Source organism: Lutra lutra, chromosome 6 (assembly GCF_902655055.1).
Source record: "Lutra lutra chromosome 6, mLutLut1.2, whole genome shotgun sequence".
Lineage (NCBI taxonomy): Eukaryota > Metazoa > Chordata > Mammalia > Carnivora > Mustelidae > Lutra > Lutra lutra.
This window is the reverse complement of record NC_062283.1, coordinates 35,348,830-35,355,197: the sequence shown is the minus strand read 5'-3', so window position 1 is coordinate 35,355,197 and position 6,368 is coordinate 35,348,830.

Here is a 6,368-nt window from a genome sequence, read left to right as displayed (position 1 = left end):
CCCTGCGTGGTTCCGTGTGGTGTTGCCGGAAGCCTACCGGAAAGCGCTAAAAGGCGGGTCCACACATGGCCCTGGTGGCCTCGGAATGCAGGCCAAACCCGCCCTCTCCTCAGCCCCTCAGGGAGCCACCTTGGCACCAGCAGGTGGGGCATGCCATGCCCCTAGGCCCGAGCCCTAACCCTGGGTTGGGTTCTCAGGCTTCCGTCCCCAGAGGCCTGGCCCACAAGCCCTCCCGACTGGGCACCCCTGAGCCATACCACAGGACTCCGCCTGCCACCCAGGAAGAAACCGTGTCACTGGGAGCTTTGGGAAACCCTAAGAGGGGGAGAAACCTGCACGCCCACCTCAGGCCACCCTCACGTTGGGCACCCCCTCCTGCCAAAAAAAGCCGGAGCCTAAGGCTCAGGCTCACACCCTAATTCAACTCTGCTTCCGGGGAAGCTCACCTCTGCGAGGGGCCTCCGCAAGCCAAGTGGGTCCAGCTCCCAGTCTCGCAGTCTCACACAGCGGCAAAACACACACCTTGCCAGAAAGCGTTCTCAGCACCGGCCCACCGCAGCCGGAATTGCCGCCCAACCGTGGCCAAGTCTCACGAGCTTTCTGCCTAAATCATGTGGATTTGGTGTATTTAAAGAAACTTTTATTCTTACTCTTGGAACTCCCTAGCAAAGAGCTCACCGAGCTATACTTTTGTCCCCTGAATGGATTGTCCTTGAGCTGCCACATAGCTTACTTTCTTGTCCTCTTCACTTAAGTAAGTGTTCTTTGTTTTCAAATTGGCCTCCATTCTCAAAATAGCAACTTCTATTTTGCTATTTAGGATTTTTGAGGGATTTTGGTTCAAGGACCTGGTTTTTTTTGGTTTTCTGGTTTTTTGTTTTTTTTTTTCCAATCCAGGGATGAAATTTTCCTAGATATAAAGTATGTTTTATTTTTATTATATTTTTTTAAAAATTTATTTATTTACTTGGAAGGGGAGGGGCAGGGAGAGAGGGACAGAGAATCCCAAGCAGACTCCACCCTGAGTGCAGAGCCTAATGTGGGGCCTGGTTCTGCAACCCTGAGTCACAACCCGAGCGGAAACCAAGAGTTGGGTGCTTAACCAACTAGGCCACCCAGGTGCCCCTAAAGTATGTTTTAAAATAGTCTTCCTGTCACTTTTAGGATCTTACATATGTCTTTGGGATTTTTTTCTCCATAGGACTCAGTCCTTCCAGTTTCTAGAAACTGTGCCCCCCCCCCCAATCCCATCCTTACTGGCCTAGGAGTGGCAACAGCTCAGACATTACCAGTCTGGGGAAATGCACAATGCCATGTATCCCCCACCTTTGTAGACAGTCTCCTTATTTAGCTCTCCCTAAATTAACCTAATTTGAAGTGTGCCATCTGTTTCCTCTAGGACCCTGACTGGTACAATAACACATAGGGAATTTCTCACTTAGTTAGAAAGAGGGGAGGGAAGCTAACATTAATAAACGATTTCTTCCAGGTACTCTTTGAAAGACCCTGATGTGTTTCATTCGATTCTCCCAATAACTGTATGCGTTAGTGGATTAGTATTTCAGGAGGAGGAGTTGAGTTTCAGAGAGAGTAGGTAACTGAAGGTCACTGGGCAATTAAGTGGCATATCTAGAATTTACATATGTAAGCTTCTGACTTGGTGCTCTATACATTTCCTCATCTACCTTCCTGGAAGGAACTTCATTCAATTTTCCTAACTGATAACAACTTTAAAGGGAAACAGTCCTTTAAAGATTCCCAGTTGTTGACAGTGTAGGGACCTACTTAGCCAGAGGGACTTCATCTCGGTTAAACAGCCATTTTGTTGTTTATGCAGTGAAACTTAAACTGACCCTGCTCCCCCACCCCCCACCAAGGAACTTACTTAAAAGCAAGTCTGGGAAACCAGTAAAATATGGTCGACCAGTCCCTGATAACAGAGCCCAGAATGCAAGGACGAGTCAGGCCAGGTGGAGACAATCTCATTGGCCAAGCTCAACCACATGGCCTTTGCTCTATAAAAGCTAGTCTGTGAGACTGGGGGTCATCGCTGTCTCCATAAGAGACGGCCCCGGACAGTCGGTTTGATCCTTCGTGCTGGCGCAAAATAAAGCTTGGCTTGACCTTAGCTTTGTATCATTCTTGCTCCTTTGATCCATCAGACAGAACAAAGTCTAAATTTTTTAGCTTGCTACTACTGGTTTACCACTCATTTATTCATTCATTCCACTAATGTTTATTGAGCATCTGCTCCATGTCAGGATCTGTTTAAGTTCTGGAGATACGACAGAGATTAGAAGAGACAAAACTGGGTGTCTGGGTGGCTCATTGGGTTAAGCATCTGCCTTCCGCTCAAGTCATGATCCCAGGGGCCGGGGATTGAGCCCCACATCAGGTTCTGTGCTCAGTGGGGAGTGGGCTTCTCCCTCTTCCCTCTACCCCTCTCCCCATGTGTGTGCTCCTTCTGCCAAATAAATAAATAAAATCTTTTAAAATTAAATAAATAAATATAAAAATAAATAATATACTAAATAATAATAATAAATAAATAAATAAATAGAAATAAATAGAAGAGACAAAACTCCCTGATCTCATGCAGTCGATATTCTAAAAGGGAGACAAACTATAAGCAGACCAATAAAATATATAGTTTATCAAACAGAGGTAAATATTGTGGAGAAAAATAAAGTAAGGGAAGGAGTGAGGAATATGGGGGGATTTAGACTTTTAAGTAGAGGAGGGAAGGCCTTCCTGAGAGGGTGACTTCGGAGCAAAACCTTGATGGAAGTACGGGAGGTAGCGTGGATACCTGCAGGCACGTGGAAAGCAAAGACTCTGAGGCACGAGCCAATGGCAAGTTTGAAGAAGAGCAAGGAGGCAGTGTGGCTGAGGCTGAGTAAGGGCAAAGTAGTAAAAAATATGGTCAGAGCGGTTGGTGGGGGCAGGTCAGGCGGGGCCCTGAGGACTGAGGCAGACCTATTGGAGAGCTCCAAGCAGAGCCCCCCACCCGACCCCAAAGCTGCTGGGTTGAGAAAAAAAACGCAGGAGGAGGGGAAGGGACGGAGACCCATTTGGATTGGACCCTCAGAACTTCTCTTGATGTTCACAAATCAACAGTGGCATTTCCTTGCTGCTCTGCACCCCTCCTGTGCTCTTTGTCACCTCCAACTTCGCTCATGCCCCCCCATCGCCAACTCACCTAAATCCTATCCTTTCCTCCAACCCCAAAGCAAATGTCTTGCTTCTTTGAGAGGACTAAGGAAGGGCTCTGCAAAGTCAGAGGAAGAGGTTATTAGCCCTGAAAAGAATGCCCCAGTTCGCTGATGGTTATTAACGTGGGAAAAGACATCCAGAGGAAAACTCCAGAGGTGCGGAGCTTACAAAATAGACCGAGATATTGTCCTGCTCATATAATTCATAAAGCAGTCCAAGGAGCTTGTTTGTGGCATTCATTGAATTAATCTTTTTTTTTTTAAGATTTTTATTTGTCAGAGAGAGAGAGTGTGTGTGTGAGTGTGTGTGTGGGCACACTCGCGCGCGCGCGCGCACACACACACACACAAAGGGGGAGGGGCAGAGGGAGAAGCAGGCACCCCGCTGAGCACAGAACCTGGGCTCAGTCCCCGGGGACCTTGGGATCATGACCTGAGCGGAAGGCAGACACTTAACTGACTGAGCCACTCAGATTTCCCTCACTGAATTAACCTTAATATTGAATTTCTTTCTTTGGGTTATTCTATTGCTGTTTTTTTAAACCTCTTGCAATCTTCTCAAACAGGATCTTCAACAGGAAGTCAGGGAGGCACTGGCTCATTTTGTGTTGCTTTTCTTTGGAGGAGTCCATGTGTTGCTATGCTTTCTCTGGAACAAACACTTGATGTAAGAAGAATGTACCTGCCAACTTCTGCTTTCCTCTGAGAAACCGAGAATCCTCCTGGAACAGAAGGAAGAAGACCCTTCCTCTCCCTTTCTTTTTACCCGTCACAGTTGGTTCACGCCTGGTTTGTTGGAGAACGGCCGACTCACTGGGTGTCTGTGCAGAGAGACCCGCTATGAGATGTTTGTGATGCCTCCCAGGAAAGCCCAAGGAGGCCGTGCCACTTAGAAAACACTGGTGCCGTGGATGGCCCCAGGGCTCCTTGTAAGGAAATCTTAAGCATTTTCTTCTGTGAGTGAAACTGAATCTCATCCTCAAAGCAGAGGACACAGAAATGGGTGCTTTCTCCTGGCCCTTCGCAGGGTACCGGGCCCTCCTGCCACCTGTTGGCCCCACCCTTGTTGCCTGTGTCCACATCTGCAGGACCCTGTTCTTTTACCTCTCTACCTCATCAACCCTCCCCCTTTTTGAAGTATTATAAGTATTAAGAAAGTTATAAACTAGAAGTTCTATATATACATTTTGAGTTCTTTGTAGGAAGAGTGTTATTTAAAAATTAATAATTTTAAAAATGAAACAAATATTGTTATTTTTTGAGCATGAAACACCTGTGTGTATTTCTTTTTTTTTTTTAAGTTTTATTTATTTATTTATTTATTTGAGAGAGAGAGAAAGAGAGAGAGAGCAGGGGAAGGGGCACAGGGAGCAGAGGGGGACGGAAGACTGACAAGCAGACTCTTTCCTGAGTGCAGAGTAGACAAGGGGTTCAATCTCATGACCCTGAGATCATGGCCTGAGCCAAAATCAAGAGCCAGTCGCCTAACCAGATGTGCCACCCAGTTGCCCCAATACCTGTCATAGTTCTTTGTGAAGGATTCCACTTATTCCTGCTCACATGGGTTCAAAAGTTTGTAGACTTTGATCATATGAGCATCACCTCTGTCCTTCCAAAGGGAAATGTCCTCATTTTTTCAGTTTGTCTCAGGCAGTGCCTATACAGTTCCATCATTATCTAAGTTTTGGCTTGTTGGCATGGAACGGATGCTAAAAACATCTTTCTTATTTTATTTTACTCTTTTGATAGGCATTAATCAAAACAACATTAAAAAGTTTCCAATGAAAACTCCTGCTCTTATTTTCTATCCTGAATCCCCTTTATGTCTAGAAGCTTGCTACATATCCTTTCAGAGCTTCTTTTTATATATATATTAAATAAATACATATAAATGTATATATAAATATATATATATATACACATTTACACACAAAAGGTAGCATGTGGTACACATTGTTCTTTCTGTACCATGATTTTTTTGCTTTGCATAGTGATCAGGCACTATTCTAGTTGTCTTACAAATGTTAACTCATTTACTCCTCATAGCAACCTTATGAGACAGGTATTATTATTAGCTCTGATTTACTGGGGTTTTTTTAAAGATTTTATTTATTTATTTGACACACAGGAAGAGAGAGAGAGAGAGCACAAGCAGGGGGAGCAGCAGGCAGAGAGAGCAAAAGAAGCTGACTCCCCACTGAGCAGGGAACCCAATGCAGGACTTGATCCCAGGATCCTGGGATCATGACCTCAGCCAAAGGCAGACACTTAACTGCTTGAGCCACCCAGGTGCCCCACTCTGTTTTACTATTAAGGAAACAGACACAGTTAGTGGAGAGAGGCTATAGAGAGGTTAGCTAATTTATCTAAGGGCACATAACCAGGAAGTGACATAGCTGGAATTCCAAGACAGCCAGGCTGTCCTCGAGTCTAGGTTCTTTTTGTTCCCATTTTTAAAAAGATTCATTTATTTATTTGGGGGGAGGCACAGCAAGAGAGGGAGAGAGAATCTCCAGACGACTCTGAGCTGAGCATGGAGCCCGAAGTGGTGGATCTCACTACCCTGAGATCACGACCTGAACAGAAAGAAAGAATTGAACACTTAACTGAGCCCCCCAGAGGCCCCAGAGTCTAGGTTCTTAACTGCTATGCTATACTGCCCCTTGGAGAGCTTGCCATCATCATGGAGTTCTGTTAAATGGATCTACCATGATCTATTTCATCAGCCCCTTTTAATGGATGCTCAGATTGCTTCTAATGAGTCATTATCATAAGCCAAGCTGGAATAAATAACATGTACATTTTGGATATGTGCAGGTCGATTTATTGAATACATTTCTGTAGTGGGATTGCTGGGTGAAGGGATGTGCATTATAACTTTTGCCAGATCTCACCTTACTGCCTTCCGTGGGGTTGCCAAGTGTCCTCTGTTCCCCTCAGCCTCTCCAGCAGATTAAGTTAGTAAACGTATGAATTTCTGCCAAAAAACGGACAAAAAAAATTGATATCTCCAAAACTTTAATTTGCACATCTTTTATAAGCACATCTTTTATAAGGAGCGTCTTCTATGTTCCTGGGCCATTCAACACTTTATGTGGACTGCCTATTCATATCCTTTGCTCATTTTCTATTGGGTTTCTGGCCCTGTTCTTAACT